The sequence below is a fragment of the Cricetulus griseus genome, chromosome 4 (genome assembly GCF_003668045.3).
Source record: "Cricetulus griseus strain 17A/GY chromosome 4, alternate assembly CriGri-PICRH-1.0, whole genome shotgun sequence".
Lineage (NCBI taxonomy): Eukaryota > Metazoa > Chordata > Mammalia > Rodentia > Cricetidae > Cricetulus > Cricetulus griseus.
The window spans coordinates 159,482,077-159,507,165 of record NC_048597.1 but is presented as its reverse complement, the minus strand read 5'-3'; the positions used below and the strand labels follow the sequence as shown (position 1 = coordinate 159,507,165).

Genomic DNA, 25,089 nt, shown 5'->3' with positions numbered 1-25,089 from the left:
GCTGCCATATTTACATTAATGTTATATTAGCATGCAAATACCTGCAAGACTATTGGTTCATGGGCAAAGGAAATTCCTTCTGACACCTTAGGAAGTAATGTTAAGCAATCTAGTTTAATGTATACTATTTTAGGTTCCTTACTCATATACAAAGGGAAATGGTTTAATGGGAGCAGGGCAGTCAATTCTGTGTGCCTCAGTTCCCCTCACAAGAGAGAAGGGAGTGTCACATACTTATATGATCATGATCTCAATTAAAATTCTGTGTATGCCAGACTAAATCAGATGCCTAGTACATTTTACATTAGTAATAATTAATAATTCAGAGATGACAAGGTTTCTTCTGAAATAATAATAATCTATATTTGTGCAGTGTATTATTGTGGACCAAGTATGGGCTATGTCCAATCCCTCAGGAATCTGTGCACTGAGCAGGACACACACTATCACGCCCATTTGGTTAGAGAGAAAAGGAAACCAGGAGGGAACAACAGTGTGGCAGATGATATTTGGAGTACACTCAAAGGACTGGACCTAATACTTATCAACCCTTGACAACTAGAGTTCTCTCCTATCTAGAAACATTTGTCAGGAACATTGTTTTCTTTTTGCACATGTTGAATCAATATTGATATTCTAATTTAGGAAACAAGGACTGCCCTTGCTATTTGCATATTGTAACAGCCTTCAAGATAGTTATGGAATGGATCTTCCGAAGAAAGAAGCCACATTTTTACACTACTCACTGCCTTTAGAAAAGTAGAATATATGACATTTACCAAATCCTGCAGCAATTAGCCTTCACTTAAGCTACTGCGAGGAAACAGCATTAAAGAGGGAAAATAGAAAACCAACATTTCCAACAACTTCTTTACAGCTAGAAAATTAAAGATAACTCCTCTGCCCTAAAGAGTGCCCACATCACGTGAACAACCAAACCCAACTGGCACTTCAGTTTCTACACTACTGCCCAACCAAATCCTGAACTATTAATTTGAAACATACACATAAAATGTTACTTATGTACAATGTGCTGGGGTCATGTGCTGATGAGAACACCATAGTTGTTTCTGATGCATCTTCCCTTAATAATTTTATTGGCTGTGATTTTATTATAATATACTTTGAGTTTGTAACATACAGTCCAATTTATTGGAGTCCCAGTTTCAAGCATTATAATTCAAAGCAACCCTTTTCCCCTTTAGGTCAACAGGCCCATTAAAGTGTTTATTTAGAGAAGTACACAAGACAATAAAAACATTATATCTGAAGTTGCTTTACAAGCACAGCATATTGGGAATTGACAATGGTTTCTGGTGTCCACCATGACTCCATTCAGAGAAGGAGGGGAAAGCACCTCTACACCATGGGTAACAAGCAGGCCACTGTGAAACACAGTCTCTAGTGGCAGATACCTCATGCCTCTGGGACACCCACCAAAGCTTCTTCACAAGGAACAGGAGGCACTCTCAAGGGAAAAGAAAGGAGGCCTCAGATTGGATCCTGAGAAGTGTAGTCTCCTGAAAATTGGTACGTTCACATCCTGTCCTCTTCTACCTCAAACTCACATTGTATCCAACATTTGGCAGAATACTACCACCTAGGCATGCTGCCTTAAACCCTGGAAGCCCTTATCTTTCCCAGCGTTCTTCCCATCTCTGGCTATTTTTGGTTTATGCTTTGTACTCTTACTGTCCACTAACTGTTAAGTCTCCTGAGGGTCCCCATAAAGTAAGAGAGCAGAGAAAAGACTCTCAGATGAGTACAATAACTTCAGACTGATTAAACAGAGAGTGTACTTGTTATGAGACTTCTCACTCCACAGACCCATGTCAGTTCAAAGAGACACTAATGCTTGTATTTTTTGTTTTGTTTTGTTTGTTTGCTTGTTTGTTTTCAAGACAGGTTTTTCTGTGTCCTGGCTTTCCTGCTTTATTGACCAGGCTGGCCTTGAACTCACAAAAATCCACCTGCCTTTGCCTTCCAAGTGCTGTGATCAAAGGTGTGCACTACCACAGCCCAGCAGTGTTTGTATTTTAATAAATTCACTTTGTTTAGAGACATTTCATCAGATGTTATCAATTCAACTCTTAATGGTATACACATCTGATGTACTTCATTCACCTTCCCATAAAAGTTTACCTAAATTGTTCTAGTATAACAAAAACTTAGGAGTCAGAAATTTAGGTAAAGACCTGATAAATCAAAGGAACAGTGGAGAGTCGACTGACTGACCCTCTCTCCAAATTGTTCTCCATCCATCAGTCCTAGAAATCCTCCTGGACACTCCTTCTTCTTTCCATCTGTCCCTCTCTATCAGACTACTTTAGTCCTCCAATGACTCTATGACTAATCCAGTTCAGCCAATCACAGACTCCATTCTTTGATTCAAGGTGGCTTTATTGGCACAGTGGAATGGCCATTAGAATAATTCTCTCACAACATTTCCCCCTTTTTATATAAATAAAAAGTAAAGGTTTTTAACTCTGACATAGTAAAACTATATACAATAAGAAAAATTACAGAGTAAGAAATACATTCACAATGTCCAATATGTTAATATTTGGCAAATTCAGAGAAATTACCCTATTATCTATCTTGGCAAGTCCAAATTTTGTACCTAATTTACTTTCTATCATAACTAAGGAAAACTGTAACTATGACTATAACCATCTAATCTTCAACCTCATCAGAGATCCAAAAAGGATATAATATTACCTGAGTAAATAGGAAGTCAGAGCAAGCAACTTCCAAAACCATAGAAACAACAGAGACATATGGCTATCTCTGACAGGCACCCCAGGGTTCCTCTGCAATGTTGGGACATTCATCTTTGGCCTACAGTCCTAAAAATATCTGGCAGATGTTTTGTGAAGCAGGATATTTTGAAGGACTGTCCTACCTTGTTTTGACAAAGTTCAGCAGTCACCCATTTTTTGAGTCCTGCTTGTTTGGTTTGGACAGCATACTGTTTGCAGTTGAGGCAAGTGCAACCCCTTGCCCAAATGGCCAGCCTTGCCACATTGAAAGTAAACTCCATATGGAGGATTTTCAATACCCCCATCCTCTCTTCAAGTAAATTGGTGCTGTCAGGAGCAGACATGTCTCAATGCCAAGAAAAGTCCTGTTATCAAAATATTCTGTAGGTCTCTGAAGAATTTCATGACCATCTATTTATTTAAAAATATATCTCTACTTGACCTAAAAACTTATCTAGTTTGATTGTTATAGACGATTGTTATATTAACCTGTATTTCTTTATTATCCTAAATAGTTTTCGAGGACTAGAACTTTACATTAAATTGTCAAAGGAGCTGCATAGGAACAATACCTTAAACAAGAATAGAAACATACATACAGTATAACAAAAATAACCTTAAACTTGTATCAGTAATAAAAATATCTTAATCAAGAGTAGAAACATATATTTAGCATAACAAAAATGGCACCGTGGAATAGCCTTACAAACAAATCTCCTGCAACATCCCCATTCATAATGAAAAGTAAGTCTTGTACATTTCCATCTACATCAATGAATGTTCAGTAAGTAGACAACAAAATATACCCCATCAATCCATCCACTTGCCCTTTTCTTGGCCCCTCCAAGACCATCATTTTGACTCCTTTCACCATTTCCTTTTGTACATTCTACATCCTTGAGAACCTCCCAGAGCATCTGTCTGCCATAGCCAGAACCTTCCTTGTGGTGACAGCTGTGCTCTGTGGCTTGTACGTTCTCACCTCTGTAGTCCATACTTCTTTTCATGTTGTATCATAAACACATTTACATCTATATCCTCTAAAACTGTATCTACATCCTTACCCATGGATCTACTACAATCCACATCTCCAGAACAATTCCCCAGGATGACTCTACCCAAGTTTAAACAAACTAATATAAAACTATTTTCTGGGCATGATTTGGGATTTTCTACTTCCATGCTTTATCTCATTCCATAGGAGGAGACTTTCCCTTTAGTGTTTTTACAGACACCAAGCTTCTATTCCCCGAAGCCATTTTGGATTTCCATAAGTGGAAGTGAATCCTCCATCCATGGGGGGGGGTACTATCTAAATATCTACTTGCTGAAATTAATCTGCAGTGATTCTCATAATTAATCTGTTTCTATCACAGATCTTTTTAGAGTAGGAAGAGTATCCCACTTTGAAATCATGCAGATGGTCCTAAACATAACAGGTTGATCTTAGTAAGTATTTAATAAATGAATTAATGGATAAAATTGGAGTTAAATTCCTGAATTATTATACCCCTCCTGTTAAAAATATAAATCAATTTTAGCAGACTGTGAAACATCAGGAGTACAAGGTTCTCCTGAATCAAGTGTATAATACTTCAAGTATTCCCACAGCACACTCCATTCCTCACTGTTCAGAGTGTGGCTTTGAAGAATAAATTAGCACAAGGGCTTCACTGGGTGTGTGATCGAAAATTAACTTCTTATAAAATGGCTCAGTTCAAATTTATTAGGAAGCACTCTGTTTTACTGTTTTTGCTTTGTGGAAAATTTTGTGTTCACTCTGATCAGAAATGGTGGGAGTCAGAGCAGCATCGGCAGAGCTGTCTAGGATCAGAGAGACCCGGATGATGCAATTAAAAGGCGGACAGACAGGTAGACAGATGCTCAGCTGCATGATCAGGAACAAGATTGTATAAAAAGGCTTCTTTGATCATTAGGGAAGCTGCTATAATGAAGCCCTGGATACCCACTCGGTGTTTGTGCCGGCTCTCATCTCCAGCAGGTGTCTTATAGAGAAAATACGGCAAACACAAACAGATCCACTGCCAGCTAGTCAAAGCTGCTTGGCATTTCTTCCTGTTGATTAAGCCACAAATAAAATCATACATGTTGTGCTTCTGACACAGGCGAGGTTTGCAGTTCCCAATCGTTACAGAATACATCTTTCTGAAATGTTTCAGTATCCATTACTCTATGGGGATCAAGAAACTAATTTCTGTTCAATAGTGTATCCTGTGTGATCCAGAACATTCCCCGGGGCTAAGAACATGACAGTAAGTAGAAGCACCAAAATGGATTTAAACGCCCAACATAGTACAGAATGATACATTCAGAAAATGCAGGTAAACTGTGGAACAGGTAGGCAGAGCGCGGGGCTTAAGAATAACTAACTCTTCGTTATTTAGAAGAGAGAGCTGTGCTTATGGATGAGCTAAAATGGCAGAGCTAAATGCCATTCACAGTTGACTCTGAAATGCACCACATGGTCCCTTAGAAATCATGTTTGCTTCTCGTTTCATTTCTGCACAGCTGAAAATGAGAGCAGATTCTCTGATCACACACAAGCAGAGGGTAAAGCTCATGCATCGTTACAGACTCACCAGCAATGACAGATGTGGGTGCCATACACGGACCAACAGGGCTGGAGGTGGTGGTTAGGGATTTGTTTGGGAATAAGTCACACACGAGAGGCTTGAGAACAAGTCTCAGCAGTGTCACTGACACCCTTATGTACTGGGCATGTCAGTGCACCTCCTTGTCTTGGGTTCCTCATCAAAGACACGAAAACAATCCTAACACTTGTTATTTGCAAGGAAGGGCTTTGAGAGTACAACTAAGATGCTGTATGAAGCAGTGTGACTCATAGTGGTGTGGTTTCTTACAGAATCTATGGACTGATTCTGGCTCCAGGGTTAGGTTGAGGAGGAAGAGAAAGAGCAGAAGGCAGAAAGAGAAAGAGGAAGAGATCTAGTCATTAGATCCTGTTTTTATGGCTTGAGGTAGAAGTGGATGTCTCAGTAAATCACACTTTCAGAGACAGATGATCCTCTTGAACCACAATTTCTCCTTCCAGAGTCGTCACTTGGGCTTGTGAGAGCTTGCAGCATCATGTACTCATGAATCATCAATCCTGTTACAAATGAGTGACACAGCCTGGAAGGACCAGTGTGGTGGGGCTTTGATAAGGAGTTGGAGACACCACATTTTTGGCTATAGGTTAGATAATCAGCTAAGACACCATTGTTGTTGCCAAAAGGTTTGCCCTTAGAGAGATTATTCTCAGCACATGCTTTAATTAGTCATTTAGCATCACGTGGTCTTTGCTAACCACAGTTGCACACCATACAGAACAAGAGCCAAATGAGAGGAATGGCTGCACTTCTCACCAACAGTGGTTCTGTCTGCCCTGGATTTCCACAAGCGGCCCTTTGCTCTACAACTTGAAATCTCAATATTATAGTCCCATTTGTGATGTCACCCGAACACTGTCAGGTCAGACTCTCTCAGAATACTAATATCGAGAAGATCACCATGACATCTGCCTGCTGTAGGTAACAATGACCAACCATAAAGGTGATCTGAAATTGGCTTCTCTTTCAAGATATCACTAACTCAAATTGCTTTTGTCATAGTGCTTTTCAAAAAAATATTTTCAATTTAGAACTGGAAGGAAACATGAAAGAGTGGGCCTGACTGCCCGTGAAGTTCACTGCTATTGCAGTGCTAAGTGGGCACAGACTGGGCAGACAAATGAAACACGGCAAATGTGTTCTCCCTTATGCCCAAGTGTGGTATTTAATACAGTTGAAAATGATTTATTTTTATCTTTGACAAGACCCGAAATGGCCAATGACTTTATCTGCAGATAGGATATCCTCAAAAATATTATTTTCCTACCCCAAAGGAGAATAATTTTTTTCCAGAGTACATCAGATGCAAAAAAAAAAAAAAAACCCTGCTGAACACTGTGTATGCATATGTTCCCCTGTCAACCATCATTAACTATAAAACATCAATGACTCCTAATAAATTCTAGGAATAACATCTAGCAATACATGAGAATGTCAAGACAGGCTACTCTTGTACACCATGATGGAAAGGCCTTGGGATGGTGGCATTCCCTCTCAGTTAGAAGATATTTATACAGTATATAGTATCTCCAAGTTGAACTGCTTTATTATTTTGAGATTCGTTCTCATATTCCTGCAGAGTTTTGTAGTTTGACCTATTTGTCTTAAGGTTGGACTGCATTATACATTCTTAAGAAGCAGAGGCAAGACAGCAATGGCCTCAAAAATCACCATCAACAGTGTAATCAGTCTCTTTGATAGAGGTGACACAGAGCATTGACATCTCAGCTGCCATCTTCCTTTAAGATGGTATTCTCATTCATTTGAAGACAGAAGGAGAGGCCTCTGCCTTGAATTTTCAATGTTTAAAACTGTGAGAAATACCCTATTTGATTCAATGCCCAGACATTAATGAGGTGAATTCAAGGAATCTAAATCACAAAGGGGTGGGGACTTTGTAGTAATCTTTCCATTAAAGCATCCAATATTCCTTCCTGATTGAAAACTGACTTTAGATTTGCTACTCTAAATGTATTATAAGGAGCAAATGCAACTGACTCTTCTTGTTGATCCAACCTAAATTAGGCAACAATTCAGACAACAAATAGGGAAGTAAAACATTAAAAGGAGGAGAGAAGAAAAATATTCCCTAAATAGCTGGAGCAAACTCAGTATTAGCATGTGGCCAGTGTTGACTAGGATGACTTCTAGCTGTGTATTTCAATAGAAAAACTTTTCAGGGTCTTTGTTCATCTAAATTTTGGCAATTACTCCTCCTCCCTCACCATAAACAATGATGTGAGTACTATAAAAAATAATTTTCAATGATCACACATGTACATGTGTGTCTATGCATATGACTACAGATACCCATGGATGCCAGAAGAGGGTGTGAGAGTTTTGGAGCTGGGGTTATAGGCAATTATGAGCTGCCTACTGTGGATGCTGGGAAACCTAAGTTTGGCCCTCATCAAGGGTAGTATGTGCTGTTAACTCGGGAGTCATCTCTTAAGCTCCACCTTTACATTTTTCATACATCTTCATTTTAAAAACATACTCCCTTTACTTTCATTGTGTGTGTTTCACATATTTGAGAAACATTCCATGCTTGTCTTTCTGCATCAGGCATGTGTTCTTTAAAATGATTTCGACTAAGGCAGGGTTGGCTGGGGGTGGAGAGCTAAAAGGCAGAGTAGGGAAGAGAATAATGGAGCAAAGAAAGGCAAGTATTTTATATTTTCTCCAGAGAACACACACACACACACACACACACACACACACACACACACACACACACACACACACACAACCTATACATGAATATGGCAAGGAAGCAGAAGAGGGATTATCTGGGGGGAAGAAGAGAACTTTCAAGAGGGGAGAAAAGGAACAGGGGAGAGCAATGTGGGGGGGAGTGGATAAGAGCAAAGGAAAAAATATATATGTGTGAAAACCTTATAATGTAGGTTAGCTAATTTTTTGACATTTATTTTTTATTTTAATTAGATGTGTAGCAATGTGTATGATGTATATGGGTGTGTAGGTGTCTAAAGAGGCCAGAGATGCCAGATACCTCTGGACCTAAAGTTGTGAGTCACTCAGCATGGGTACTGGGTAGTAACTCTGGGTCTTCTGCAAGAGCACTACACTCTATTAACCTTTGACCCATCTCTAATAAACCACACTACCACCACCACCACCCCCAAAACACATTTTTTTTCCAGTAGATCCCATCATCTGTTTTTATAAATAAATGCCTTTCCTAATAGGAGGGAGGTTCTACAATGCTCCCTCATGAAGGATTACATTAAGGGATCAAAATTAAAACTCTAAAAAAACAGTTGACATCTGGTTCCCTTCCCTTTTCACACCAATACCAGGTGGATCCTACATCTTAGGCATCTATCAATCAGTTTGTCACACAAAACAAGTGCTTTCCAAATTCTTTACAGAAGAACTCTTGAAACCAAATCATCCTGGAGTGCTAACCCTCAGTTGTGCTGTGCATCTCAATAGCCTGGGCTGATTATTATTTAAAGAAAGACAGTAGGTGTCGATACTGGGGGCTGCTTCCTCATAGCTTCATGGCCATTGCAGCTGACTGCTGATCCTGGCCCCTGAAGACAGGAGGCCACCACTCAAAACTGGGCAACAGGTCCGTGGTCCCTGGGCCTAAAGTCCTGTTGATTACAGTCATATCCAGTTTTAGGTTGGGACTGTAGATTGCTTGTAAGGGAGCTTCCCAATGCTTTTCCAAACCTCCTGCCTTCCCCTGAAGGAAGCATTCTGCACCTCTGTATCCAGCTCACCCACGCCCAAGAGAATGTTAGCACTTTTGTTATTGTTCATAACTTCTTTTGCACTTCAGGGGATTTCTCCTGAGTGATGGCAGCCGAATCCTGGTCTAAAGCACAATTCTTTATTGATATTTAAGATGGTGTGCGCATCAGCACATTACAGTGAAAGCCGGGATGAATGATTCTGGTTATTATTCCAAAGACTGACTCACCCACAAAGACAGGGCCACAGCTTCTGACAAGGGGTTGATTTTTCAAAAGAGAGATAGGACAGTGTGAGCTGACCATGACAAACAGGGAAGGCGCCTTCAGTCTCTGTGTGTCTGACACAGCCTGAGGGTAAGTGAGCATGACATGAAGGAGACTTAAACACTGGGAGTTTGGCCCCAGGAACAAGAAGGGTTTCCATATGACTCACAAGTATGTTCATTTTTGCCCTATTTCCACTCTTACCTGAAGCCCAAACAGAACAATCAACCACAAAAAAAGAACAACGGACCCAGTCTTTCACTAGCTCTTGAAAGCACATCACAGAAAATTATCCTGTAATCCTAGACAAGATGCAATACCATGTTTGGATCATCTAAACCTGATGCTTCACTGAAAATGTAGTCCCTTGCCATTTTCTGTGAGCAACAATATAGGATAACACAGGACAGTCTGAGTTCCAGATCCTAATGCCGGTCACACTGGCTTCCCCAGGTATCTGGTGTGTTCATGACAAGGTGGCTCAGTTCCTTTAAGTCCTCATTAAGCAAAAGTAAAATAAAAGGCTGTTAAAGAACATCTGCTGCTCCCACAGAGGACCAGAATTCAGTCCCCAGCACACACACCTGGTGTCTCACTATGGCTTGTAATTACAGCTCCAGGACATACAACACTTTTCTGGCCTCTGTAGGTACATGCATATATGCACATGCACACATAAAAATAAACTAAACTGTAAAAAAATAAAAATAAACTAAAATTGGACAAATGATAACTATCAGTGCCCACCTCATATCTTTATGAGGGCCAAGTGTTTGGGACAAATGAACTGCTCTAACTTGTATATACTTATCCATTAACATAAGACTTAGGAAGACCCATACATACAAAGAAAACAAATACAAAAATGCACACACCTATAAATAAAAGATATTCAGTAATTATACAAGGCTCCCCCTACAGTGCTTACCATACAGTAATTACCAGACTGTGTGTTACCAATACAGCTGTTATTAGGGAGCCAGGTAGAATACACAAAATGGAGGTGGGGGAGGAGGACACTGGCTGGTCCAGTTAAGGCTCTTAGTATATGAGAGGTAAATGCACTTTGCCATCAACAAGTCACTGGGGTCCTGCCATGAGTCCTATGGGGGTGCAGATATTGCCATCTCTGTGCCAGTCTCAGGTTAGAAGAAAACACATTACCAGTTGCAATTACAAGATGCTGGGAGAAAAAAAAAGGAAAGGAAAAAGAGCAGCTATTTCTGTTGCTAGACATGAAAACAAACCAACTGAGAAAAGTGCTTTGATGAGCAGAGTGTATGCTGCTGGGTGTGTGGGCTGGATTCTACCTCATCCTCGGCAAGGGAGGGGCTGAAGGATCCTCCAGGTTCAGACTCAACTGGGTGCAGAATGAAAACACCAGCCAAGCATATTTGCTATTCTTAATAACCCTAAATTCTGTTCTCTTTTCTAGTGTAAAGATCCAGCATATAGAGTTGGAAAGGATTTTTTGTTTTTTATAAAGGCAGAGGATATGGGAAACAATTCAGTGCAAGATTCCAGCATGCCTATAATCATGAGCTTTTCTGTGCCTGCATTTTAAAGACTGATGTTTTTGCTCCAGAGCCAGTGAGCCATTGGCTGACACAGACCATATAATGTGTTGACGCTCCCTGATGGGCAAGCAGGAAAGCACTTATCTGGTTGTGAAAACACATCCCCTCTCAATATGCAAGTCTATTTTTCTTCCTGCAATAAACTACATTTGTTTGATGTGGTATCTGATAGTTTTATAGTGTTTGTTCACATACTCACTAATTTGCAAGATTGGGTAATTTGCAGTGGGTCTCACAGGTCATTAGCACAAACTAAGAGCAGCCTGTAAAAGATAAAGCAAGAAAAACTGGTGCTCTGTCAGAGTGCAGAGCTCTGCATCATATTTCAATTTAGGAACTTGACATCTCCCAATTCCTTCCCCCACTGCAGCAAATCGGTTCTGGCCACCCATACCCTTCACCCCTGGGTCCCTGCTGGAATTGAGTGCAATCCAGAAAGAGATGCCAACCTACCTTCCTATCACAGGTTGTGGTATATTTTGAAAGCACAACTATATTAATATCTTGGCACCTGTCCACCCTAAACAGTATACTATTTATATGTGAACCTGAAAGGAAGGCACAAAGCCATCCTTCCTATACGATCCCCTAGGCCTTCTTTTTTGGCATGGAAAGTACACATGTTTTTGCAAATTTACTCAACATATACAGCTGCATTCCACCGTTTTCATTAAGAATTCACGAGACGAGCACTGTTGGCTTCCATAGGAAGGTGACTAAATCTACAGGGACGTTATGTACAAACAGTCTGGTTAGAATAATAAATGCCGCCTATGCTTTATAATGTCAGACATGTGCGACATGGATTCGTTTGTGATCAGAGTCTCAGATTTTCAAAACTGGATCCTTGCCTGCCTTGAGATAAACTTAAGTAAATAATGTTTGCCATCAACTCTAAATGAAGAATGACAGTTAAATTTTATAATCATCTTCACAGCTCCAGGACTTACTTTATATTTTCTCAGGCTCATGACCCAAAGGTTGCCATAGCAACTAGGAAATCCTACCTTATCAAGCGCTTACATTTACATTCCTTGCAGCGGCTTCCCTTTATGAATTAAATCCATCATGGTCTTCTATTCTCAAAATAAAAAGTTCTTAGGATTATCTCACAGAAACAAGGATCAAATGCTTTGATAGAAACCCACTATGCAAAAGTTAATTCAATGGTGGTTTTCTTTGGCGGGGGGACATAGAAGTATGGCACAATAAACAGCTTATGCCCAAACTTCCTGGCTTCAAAGAAAATTTAAATAGAGACATTGTGCTAAAAATGACACATCTGCTGCCTATCTATTTCACCCTGGAATTATCAAAGAATTAATCTGATTGGATATCATACTTCAAACAGGTAGAAAGATATACAAAGAATTAAAACATCCTGGGAATCCTGTTACACAAACGGCAATCCTAATGAAATGCATAACAGACAAATAGGTTCAAGTTCAGACTCAAGGAAAAGGAACTATGCCAAGCTTCACTTTCATTTTGTACAATTTTTATGGTATCCAGCCTTTGTTTCTAGCCACATGTGATAATAATGGATTCAATGCAAGGCCCCTCATCTTCCATCCTTGGCAGAGATGAGGAAAAAAGGAAGAATATTCTTGTAGGCCTGCAATCCAAGACTGCCTAGACTCTCTCAACCATGTAAGAACCAGACACCTGGAGAGGAGGCATGTAAGGAGGCTAAGATACTGAAAGAATTCCTTCAAGCAAGACAGGAAACTGACTTCTAAGAGATGGACTGGAAACCAAACCACACAGAGCATCTTGTCACTACTTGACAAGTACTTAGTGGAGATGGAGAGAAAAGGAAGGAAGGAAGGAAGGAAGGAAGGAAGGAAGGAAGGAAGGAAGGAAGAAAGGAAGATTCTAGTCTTAAGTGTTACACAGCCCCCAGAAGGCCATGTATAATCTGCTCTGGGCACCTTCCAGCTCATGCCAGTTTCACACAGACCTCAACACACTTTATGTTGTCAAAGGACTCTCCAATTGCTGGTCTCCACATGCATCTGTCCAATGCTGACTTGGAAATTCCTCTTATTTTTTATGTTTTCAGTTCCTGCTTCCTGTAGTCAGGCTCTGCTGCTCGGGCATTTCTGTCTCTGCTGTTTATGTGCCTTTTGAGTAGCAATCTTCTCTCCCCTCTGCACCTTAGAAAGTAACAGCACAGTGGAGGAAGCATAAACAGAGAATCACCTGGCCTCAATGGAAGAGTTTCTTTAAAGTTCTATTAAAACTAAGTTCCTTCTGCCACCACAAGCTCCCCCTCCCCCTTTTTTGCAGCTAATGGGAAACTGGCATCTTGGCTTCAGATTTTGGGGGGAGAGGGGGCTGGGTGTGGAGGGATAGGCAACAGCCCAATTCTAAAGTGTTCTAAGAGATATGGCACAGGGTACCCTTAATGATTTATTAGGGCTCAGAGAAGAGATGGAAATAGACCAGCCAGTTACTTGTTCTATGGTATTTGATTCTTGTCAGATTTTTCTAAAAGCATAAAAGCCATGTAACACAAACTTTTATGTAGCAAAAAGTGTGATTTGATATAAAATACACTTTTCTATACATCAATCCCCTTTTGCCCAGGAAACATTATTTAATGTCAAATTTTTAATTAAGGTTTATTTGTGGGAGAACAGACATCACACACAATATCTACCAAGATGAATGACCACCCACTTATGTGATGATGTATTATTAAAGAATCCCATCGTTTCTTATATAAAACAGAATTCAATTCGGGGAAACATTTATGTACTGAACATAATGCAAGAGAGCTGTCTGTTGTGTGTATCCTACTTTCCTGAATAACTGAAAATTAGGATCATTTTATATTAGTGGGAAAAAGGAACTGTCACAAAGTGTCTCTGTCAACCACTGAAGATATTAACTAGCCTCCAAGAGAGGGGAAACTTCTAGAAAGCATTGCCATGAACATGACTATGGTTCACCATAAAGAGATCCGAAAAGGTACGTCAAGAGCCAAGCAAATGATCAGGCCAGGGCTTTAATTTGGTTAATGCGCTTCTCATTCATTACTGGGCCTCCATCAAAATCTGGTATTCAACTTATGGATGCATTGCTCAATTACCCATGCTTCTCTTTTCAAAATGAGAAAAATTTAGGTTGTCCATCAATACCTCATATAGGGAGTACCAGGATGGATGGAGTGAGTGATGCATAGTTAGAACAGGAAAGAGAGAGCTGTTGCATTTCAGTGGGTACAGGAAATATCTCTGGCAAATCAAACATATGAACCTAATAGTTATGATAGTGATTTAAATGCTCTCATGTCTATGTATCAAGATTTTCAAACTTGAGAGCAGATTGCACTGTCCACATGGCAAGGTTATTTGCTCTAGATATGTCTCAAATCCACTAAAAGTATTTTCTGGCCAAATTTGGGAAAAACTTCAATCAGAAGTAAACATTTATAACTAGACCTTGAATAATTTTTGACATCATTATCCTTTGGAAAAAGTAACTTGCAAAGATAAGATGTCCCAGCAAGCCAGATTCTGCAAACTAAAAACATTACTCAAAGGGCTTACTTATCTTCCATTAGTAGGGAAGACTCTGCCCCATCCCAACAACATCAAAAGGTCATGGAAACATTTTAACTAGAGTTCCCACAGCTAATCCAAGGAGAAAATGCTTAGGCTCAGTTACTAAGACTGCTAATTGCCAAGGTTGATGCTGATCTATGCTATCCAGGAGTAACTAGGTCCCTAGTATCCAAGGATTTTCTTATCTTATGATTGTTTGTCAGTTTTTAAGTTCGCATACAGTAAGACTTTAAATTAATAAGGTTAGAACTGCCAAGGAAAACAAAGACAAAGATTTTAAATTAGTAGTATGCTTTGCACTAGCTGCACTGAAGAGCTATGTGCTGTCAAAGATCCATGCACCCTCAATTACTCTGCAGACCCTGCCCTTGCATGGCAGTTGACCTGTCACATCTATGTTGGAGCTTTAGAGTTACTTCTAGGATTCTCTTGTTTGAAATCCTCAACAGCGGGTCCACTTTAATACCCTAATTCCAAATGTCTCAGTCCTAAATAAGTAACCAGAGGATAAAGATCTGCTGCCATGGAGTCTATACTAAGGCTATCCAAATAAAAGTCATAAGAATAGGTTTTGCTAAACATACCCTCATTGAAACAAGCCTACCTACCTACCTAATCTTCCAAAATGATTACTGTAAAAGACAGAAAGTTTATATGTTTTTTTTTAGCTTATTTACAGCAGGATATGGTAAAATAAACAAATGCCACAAGCAAAGGTTTAATATTAATACACTGCTATGAAGCATTCTAGTGTCAGTTGAATAAATTCACCTCTGTGTTCTGGAAGTAATTTCTGAGGAACCTATGACTGAAATACCGACATGAGGGGTGAAGTCACAGATAGGGCTTCATATATCAGAAACTAGATCCACGGCTCATCCTAAAACTTGCCCTTTGACTCACCAAATATAGTAACAAACACTCTAGTTACGAAGCAGGCTGACTCAATGAGCCCCCAATGACAACAGAGATATAAGTGTGAATTCCTTCCACAAAGCCTTCTGCCATGTCCTCCGCAGTGGTAGCTTTCTTGTAGCAGGAGGTAGTTGACAATGGTACCAGTAATTTTTCATCAGTGCTTCATCAAGGGAAACACTCACTGTTTGTATCATACAGACTACTACTATGTCGCCCTGGAACTTTCTGGATAGAATTCATTCATTCATTCATTCATTCATTCATTCATTCATTCATTCCTCTATTTAGTCAATTAGGAAATATTTATCTGTCACAGTTGGCTGTGAATCTAGATGATGATTTTTCCCTCTTCACTTCGGACGGCTATATAGCAAATAAGCATTCAATTAAGCTACATGTTACATGAAAGGCAGAGATGTGCTTCTATGTCCTGGCAAGAAGCATTTAAGCAAGGCATAAACTGTATTCACAAGTGAGAATTAGATCAGAAATGCTTGGCAGAAACCAATAATTTGGGGTTTCAATTTTCTTTTATCTTCTTTATTTTTTTCTTCTACCAACTATAAATCATATCACTACCCATTCATTCTTCTAAGACATGAGAACATTTAAGTGAAGGTTCTGTTTATTCTTTCTCCAAACCAGTGACTAAATTTAAAGAAAATGTTCCAGAGGTTAAAGGAACACACCACTTCTTTTAAAGTTGTCAACCCTCTAAAAAGAGGTTCTAAAAAAGGGGCACCAAAGGAGGACTTGGCAGTGCATAATTTTAAACATACAGATTGGCCTCAACCCAGTGGGCTTTTTCAATACACAACCAAGAATTCTGTCAAAGTGAAAAAGAAAATAAAAGAATAGATGAAGGGGGAAAGCCATCATGAAACATTAGTGCTTTTTAAAAGTTTTTTTCCCTTTAATTCTCTAGTTTTTAACTAGATAGGTGTGCCAATTCAGCTGTGAAAAGTCGTTTTCAACCAGTCCTTTTTTTTTTTCTATTTCTTTGACAGTTTATCAATTATGAATCACAAATCTCCGATGGATTGGTTAGCTGGTAGGATGAAGACAAGGTCTCTTCATGCAGCCCAAGGCCTTTCTGGGCCTTCCTGCACATGTACCGCCATGGCCAGATACTCCACGTTCTTCTCAGGAAGATGAGCTGTGAATCATGTGACTAGAATAGACTGAGTCAGTGTGACATGCACTTTGGATCTACCCTCTGGCACAGGGACTTGAACAAGTCCTCAAATGATCTGACCCTCCACACCCTCGCATCTGTAAATGAGGATAAAAACAGCATTTATCTTAGAGACTGCTGCTCAGGGCGCACCGAGTTAGCACCAACACTCGAATGGTGTGGCGCTGGTTTCTCGTCCCATTCTCAGGTGAATTCACAGAGGATTATGTTTCAAATGTACAACAGCACAGTAATACTATGCCAATTTCATTTTTTTTTTTCCTCACAAGAAAAGGGAATTCTCTTTCGTGAGAAGCTTGGGCTTCCAGGCAAGCTCCTTGGACCCACATGTGAACAATGACCCCTGCAGGTTGTACATGCTGATGAGTTTGCTGCTGTTGGTGGGGTCATTATCATGTGGGACAAGAGTTAATGTGAGGAGACACGCTGAAAAATTGAAAACACAACCTTTTGTTAAATTCTACATTTGGTACCATCATTTTCTCTATTCTCGCAAATAAGATTTTAAGTTCCTTCAAGGGTAAAAATATGGTAGAAGCGAGTCATTTAAATACACTGGGGACAGGCACAAAAAATAAAGGTAACTTACTAGAAAAATACAAAGGCTATGTCTAAGAAGGTTCATAACTAATAAAAGGAAATTTCCTATTAATAATATGGAATCAGATGCTATAAAATAACAAATTTTCACTTAAATAATATTGATGAAAATATTCCCAAAGGATCAACCTGTTAAACTGAATCACACACACACACACACACACACACACACACACACACACACACACACACACACACTTACCATACACACTGTAGTCTACACTGCTGAAGTTATCTGCTACATAACTCCCCCAGGTAAGTGAGGTGGGCTGAACTACATCACTAGATCCTATAAAGAATAGAAAACAATTGTTTTAATAAAAGGCTGGTGGTAGGGAGATGGTCTTGGATACATTTCAGCTTCTGACCTAGAAACACACATTTTTAAATGGAGGAAAAGAGAAGTGAAATATTTTCAGGGAACACACAGGTCGTCAGTGTCTTATCACTTCACTATGGTGTGAGCAGCTTTCAGAAACATATGATAGCAAATATTAGTTACATGCATTGCGTGCTGGAAAAACAAACAACTGCCACTTTACATGGTTCAATCAATCCATGATCTAATATTCCTAGAAAGTAGAGAGAAGGAGGATCCTATCTCCTATTTTCTTTGACCTTGTGGAACTGTGCCTGCACTTCCTGGGGTTCCCTTCATCATGTCAGAGCCTGCTTAAGAGTACGAGATTGAATAATGGCCACGGCTGACCTCTAGGGAAAAGAACCCAAGGAGTCATTGTTAACTTCATGGTTGACCTTGGTTGGGTCAAGTCCTTCATACCAAAGATCTCATTTGGAACTCATGACAGGTACCCCAGGTAAAGTCCCACTGCTGACCCACATTCACAGGGGGCTTCACAAGCCTATAGTGGGCCAGAGTCTTGCCTGCAGTCCAAAAGTCTCACATGAGAACCTTAATTGACATTGTGCTGCACTGTGGGGCATTGAGCACGTGAATGAGTAACATCCTTTATATTGAGAACCCCAGAACTCTCCTCTTCCAGTTCCTTGTAACATACAGGAAGACTGCTATACACCACTTTACCCTGCATGGCTAGGCAAGAACTCACCCCTCCTATTCAATGGTATTCTGGTACCTATCTCTCAGGTCCTCTGCAGCCCCAGCCCTTATTCTTCTAGCCTCTAAATTTCAGCTTTTACATATAAGAGTTGGACTACGTGGCCTGCCTTATTTCACTTAACACCAAGTCCTCCAGTCATGATCTTGTTACCATAAATGAAAAGGATTCATCCTTTTTTTATGGTCAAGTAAATCCACTACACTTTTTTATCTAGTCCTTCTTGCTGATCCTCTCTATATGGGTCAGTGAGAACCATGTTACTGTGAACACATGTATACACATATCTCTGAAATACTAATTTCATTGTTTTTGGAAATAAACCCAGTAGTGGGATAGATGGATTTAGTTTTTGTTTTTTTTTGAGGGAGAACTTATGTTTTTACAACTAGATGAGTGAAACAATTTTAGACCAATATACACAGAACACATTTTTAAAATTCATTTTAAAAAAGCTATATTAAATATTAAAATGGCAGAGAAGAGTAATGACAAGATCCTCTGCACACAGAAAACACAAATACCAGCTTGTCCAAAATTAGGGTGTCTTTAATTTTAATTTCGAGGGAGGGATAATGTATTTCTCCCTTAAGATATTTATTCATCAACTACTAATGCGTTTACCAACTACATATTGATTGAATGTCCCAACATGAACAGAATACATTCTCTTCCTGAAAGAAGTTTAGAGTGAGATGTGGAAAACAGAAACAGAATTATAAAGCAACTGGGCACTGCAGTGGGAGCCATGTGAGTTGTTAGAGTTAAGTAAGCAAAGTGAGGTGTGGGGAGGTTCGCCATCAGAAAAGCAATGCTCTGCTTCCTGACCCAAAGCCACTTTAAAATTCAGTTCAATTTAATGTGCCCTAGACATTAGGCTTATTTGCAAGACATTGAAAACAGATTAATATTACTAGCTAGGTGTGCCTTTTCCTAGCACCTTCAGTGAGCAGTTTGACACCTAGGCACCCCACATGTTGATTGCCAGAGGGCAGGGCAGTATATAAATGTGTAGTTGGAATTCACAGTCTTTATGAGTCTTTATGAGTAGCCTCAATGTAGCATAAAGTGACTCAAACTCAGAAAACACTTTAAAACCACTCCTATCTTAGGCAATATGAACATTAAAGCCACAAGCTGTAATTAAGATTATCTAGAACATAGGGAGCATGCATTGAGCTTGGCTTGGCACACACTTGACTTTCACTTCTTGTCCCTCCCCTGTCAAACATATAAGAAAACTCAAGGTGATTTTTCTGTCTGTACAAAACAAAAGTAAGGGTTTGCTCATACTTAGGAAGTAGGAAGACGAAGGCGATACTGTCTAAATCCTACCTTAAAAATAGCATTTATTGCACAGCAAGAACTCTGATAATCCTTTGTTTGTGAGAGAGTAGCAGAAGAGATTAAAGTCCATCTAAGTTCAGGCTTAAAGGTTCCAAAGACCTGGACATATTTCATCCTGCAGCATTCAGGAGAAGGTGGGGATAGGATTCCACTACTCAAAGCATGCAGAAAATCAGACATAGCTTCTAAAATCTAATCAAGGTAGAGGAAAATATGCTGTTCATGATCTTTTGAGCTCCTTGGAGGAAAGACAGTAGAAAAGCAGAAGGCAGTAACACTGGTAGCAATCTTTCATGTCATCACAAGAACTGTTTGTGAAGAAAGATCATGAATGGAAACCTGATTTTGCATTAGTCAGTGGCCATCTGTATATGCTGACAGTATTTGCAGGCAATAGTAATTAAGCCTTCTGGGTTTTCCTGTATATGACTAGCATACCAGCAGTACATGTAATATCTTCCCAAATGGGTGGGGGATCACAAATCTACCGAAATTTCCCTATTCTGCCATGCTTCCCAGAGATATGAGAGAGAGGGGAGTTTAAGCATTCAAATGTTCCACAGCAAGTATTTTCCTGACAGACATACACAGTAATTTCAAAGTGGAAAATGTGTGTATGCAAAGTACCCAGCCCTTGACATTAACTAGAAGAAGGTGAGCTAAATGTGCTGCCATTTTCTACGATCATCTTTATAAACAGCTTAGACTCAAAGAAACTAAAGTATTAGCTTTAGTGCAGGCAGCATTTGCTATTATTTAAAGTCTCACACAGCAACTGTGGAATTTTACAAACAAAGATGGTAGGCGGCAAATTGGTTATGAAAAGCTGAAGGTGAAAGAGACCCTACTAACTCCATCTCTGCTTTCATGCAAGCCCAGTCATGTGGTTGATCTGTCAAGTTTCTTTCTCCTTTCCCAGTTTTCCTCACATTGGATTAGTCAGGTGACTAAGTTCTTTGCCTTGTGAGCAAAAGGGGAGTGTGCCTTTCTAAGCCTAGTGACTATGAAGGCTGTTTCTCTTCTACCTTCCCTTTCCCCTTTCAGGAGGTCCAAATGATGTGACCAGATGGCTCCAGAAGCTAACACACAAGAAGCAGAACCTCCATGAACTTTGTCTACTATTATGGCTGGATGGAACTGAGTAACCACAGATATGGAACACCCAGGCTAGACTAGCACAGGTACAAGAAATAACATCACTAGCTACTCAAGCCACTACTTATTTCATGCTTTCCATCTCCACTAATAAAGTCCCAAAGAACCACAGATAGAGATGACAGTGTCAGATGGTTCTCTCAGTTTCCTGTCACCAGTGGCTGGCTCATCAGCGAGGTCTACCACATGACCCCTCTTGGGCAAGTGTCTTCCAGGACAGCCTCAGACAAACACCAGCACTGCTTCAGTAGACCACAGACTTATAAACACAGGCAGGGCAACAGCAAGAGCCCTTCCCTGGGTTCTTCACTCTCCACTGTCTGGTAAATTGTGTGTGAGGATTATGTGGGTGGACACTGGAGGGGAGAAGAAGGGTGAAGAACCACTAAATAATTACCTTAATGAGCTCAGGTTTCTATTATACCTCAACATTGAAACTTTTTCTTCTTATCCCCAGGGAATTATTTCTACTATGAATATAAAAAGTTCCCTCTCACACAAAATAATTGCCCCAGCCCTCCAACTTCAAAGGACATGCCTCAGTGTAATTAATGGAAGTGAGCAGTGCTGATTTCTAAGGAACACAGCAAGGCAGACAAATGAGCCCTCCCAGTGGTGTCTACACTAGGGTTACATGCATGGGTATGTGCAAGTGTTCCTTCTCTGTTCATTTATGAACAATTTACTGTAAGTGCCTCCCAGGTACTATGCTGGGTGCCATAGACACAGTCATAAACAGAGTGCACATCATTAGTAGGCTCAGAGGCTCTGACAATGGGAATTCCTGGGGCCAGCTTGCCTGACAGACATTACACCAGTGGAAGACAAACAGCAACAAAAACACCCACCACGACATCACCCACAAGATGTGCCAGGAGAAGCAACGACAGACAGATGATTCCAGCTCATAGGCAAAGTGGCCATACCCAAACAAATAGCTTCCAAAGCTAAATCAATTCCGACCCTGACATATTGGCATCTAGAACAAATGGTCACTTTGAGCGAGAACTTGTTTAGTAAATTAGGGGAGGGAGTTTGTGAAATGTTGAAAATTCCAGCCAAGCCACTGGGATGTAAATTGTGATCGGATTCCGAGCTGACACGTTAAACAGTTTAATTTAGGTACAGCTCTCAGCAGTGTTGGGCATATGAGAGAGAAACAGATGCCTTGAATCATTTCAAAGTACATTCCTGTCAGAAATGTCCTTTGTGACACTGAAATCAATTTCCTACGCCTTTACTAACTGTTCTACCAAAAGAAAAAAGGGGGAAGGAGGAGGGGGAAAAAAGACTCTTTTAATCAAATGTCTTCCCACTGAGGCAAAATTAAACCCAAACCTATTAAACAGCACAAATTTACGTTCAATTTTTATAATTAGTGTTGCTGTGACAGATAGAACCACAATAGGACTGAATAGGACACAATGCACTTATGTCGTGGAGAACTACCAAAAGTCCTTGATTTGTTCTGAGGAAATAAGGGAAGCCAGACAAGTGTGGTTCTGGGTGGAAGCTACAGTCCACTCGGGTACAGAGGATGGTGAGAGTAGATTTGGCTTCACTTGAGAATCTCAGCCACCTGCCTCAAGTCTGAGGGCATTCACCCAAGTCTGCTGTGTGGAAGATGCCTGTATAGCTGCTGTGGAAATTCAACCAAATACAAACCTTACATGCTGGTTAAATAAATAAATCAAAATGCCACCAAACATGACAGAAATGAAAACACAGACTAAGTCCTGCAGTTGTCCCATCTTTCCTGAAGCACCAACTCAAAATACAATGGTATTTTCCTTTCCTACTGAGTTTTGATCCACCACAAAATCCCAAAAATCTGAACACACACACACACACACACACACACACAGAGAGAGAGAGAGAGAGAGAGAGAGAGAGAGAGAGAGAGAGAGAGAGAGAGAGGCTGAGACTGGCTGGGCGATTGAATGCTCATTCTTCCCCTTACTTTGAAGACATTCCAGGCCCAGTTTCTTCTAGAACCCAAGCATTCTCTGAAGCCCCTAGAAAGTTATATTCTCTGGAAACTCATATGAGTTAGCCAGCCATGGCCATGCCTGATATGGTTTCCTTCTCCCAAGTAGAAATTGTCTTTTATTAGAATGAGATAATAGTTTTAAAGCTTAGCATGGGAAGTTTGCGACATTATGTAGCTTTTAGGGACAAGTGAGCTGACTTATGTCCTACATTGTCAGGTGACACAGTGACTCGTCTATGGTCAATGTGACAGCGAGTTCATTTTGAGAGAGTGAGTGACTCTGTAGGGAAGGAAGCTCAAAAGCATCAGCACAATGCTCCTGGGGCACTTCAGCATGATGATACTTTCCAATCCCTGTGTGACTATTGAATAGTCTGAGGACAGGAAGAGACAGAAGTCTGGGACACAGGGTGTAAAATTCTGAGGCACAATCCCCATCCCTTGCATAGCCTCTGTTCTTACTAAAGTCAAGAGGATACAGAGGCACTAAGTGCACTTACCACACAAAGACTCATACCTAGCCTAAGAAGCAACAAGCTCACTCTTGACCTGTGCCAATACTGCAGTCAAGCTGTGCTTCCAGCCCTAGACAGGGAGTTGGTAGCACCTTATTAACTGTCTGGTAAAATTTACTTCTTAGAGAGGGTGGTATACATAGTGTATGCATACTTGTGTGTGCCAGTGTGTACAGGAGGGCAGAGGAAGATTTTTGGTGTCCTGTTTCACTAAATCTGTAGCTAGGCTGATGGCCAGTAGGCCACAGAGTTCCTTTTGTGGTTCCCCCACAACCCTATGATTACAGGTTACTATGCTTAGTTTTTTACCTGTATTCTAAGTGATTTGAACTATGTCCTCATGGTTGTGCAGTAAGGGCTTTTATCCAGGGAGCCATCTCCTCAACCCTACTAGTATCTTTAAGAAAGAGTAAGAAGGATGCCATGGGAAGACAAAGTGGAAGCAATGCAACATGCTACTCTGACTTTAGTCAGCACAAGCTAATGAGCTGCAAATCATGAACAACTCCGTGTAAAACCACAGTGTGTACATGTTATGAATTTACTCCACAAAAGATTGCTTAAGCAAATTTACAATGAAAAACAACATCAAAACACCAAAGAAATCGGATGAATATGAATATGAAGTACACTTAAACACCTGACTTTAAGGGAGAGGGAAAAAAAATCCTCAACCTTCAAGAATAACTTTTCCTAGAGTACAGGGTGAAGTGGGGTCAGCAACCAGCCTGCCCTTCTTCACTTATCAGTATCGTGTTTATACGGGAAGGTAAGACCAAACAGAAAACTGATCATAAACTGCCCTCACATCCATGAAGATAGCATGCAAAATTCCATCCAAGGCCCTCTTCAAGTGGTGGAAATGAAAGCACAACACCTGGAGATGAACAAGAAAGATTTCATTGGGACCCATGAGTCTCTAAAGAGCAGTTTTGTACTGGCCTATAAGCTAATAAGAGTGGTTATAAACTGTGAACAACCAATGCGTAGAAGGAGGCGCATCTATCACCTTAACATGCCTAAAAAGTGGAGAGGGCTCATCCATGTGCTCCCAGCGGTTTCTATTAGAATGTTAATTGTTCATACCAAAGAAAAGGAGACATAAGGAATGGCTTTTACCATCATGTGTTAAGTTTATTTCAGTTCTTCTGACCAGTTCCCAAGGGGCAGGAGGCTAATGACTGCTCTTCATCATCAACTGCAAAGGATATTTACATCCATCCTGTAACCATGACAGCTGTGTCACTAATTCCCTAACTGCCTCCACCACACGAACCAATCATCTGGCATGAAGCTGCAAGATGGAGTGCCCTGCAGTCATTATTCACCAAGCACTTTCATTAACAAACTGCCCTTAATTACAGTGGTAATTGCAAAATTATTTCATAGCAGCAATTATTTTTCTCAGCCAATCCAGGCTATGTAAGTAGGACAGTGCCTATGAAGATGGCATAAGGCCAAGCAATCTATGACCAAAGATATGTTTTAATTGTATGACCAACTTAGTTCAAAAATATTGCTTCAGAGGGCTTTGAAATTATATTACACAGCCCATTATAACACACACACACACACACACACACACACACACACACACTGATAAGAATAAAACTGACCTTCCCTATTCTTTATATGAAAGCAAAATGCATTCATAGCATTCACATTAAAGTACCCAAACCAATGCTATTGTCTTGCAAAGAAAAAAATAATGAGTTTCTGGCTCCCAACCTATTCTCTGAGAACTGCTGAACAAACCAACCCATTCGTTA

At 40.2% G+C, this 25,089-nt stretch overlaps 1 protein-coding gene across 1 annotated transcript in view; it reads right to left on the bottom strand.

Annotated features, from left to right (window-relative positions):
- Positions 1-25,089, bottom strand: part of Cadm1 (cell adhesion molecule 1) — a 326,654-nt gene that overhangs the window by 115,161 nt on the left and 186,404 nt on the right.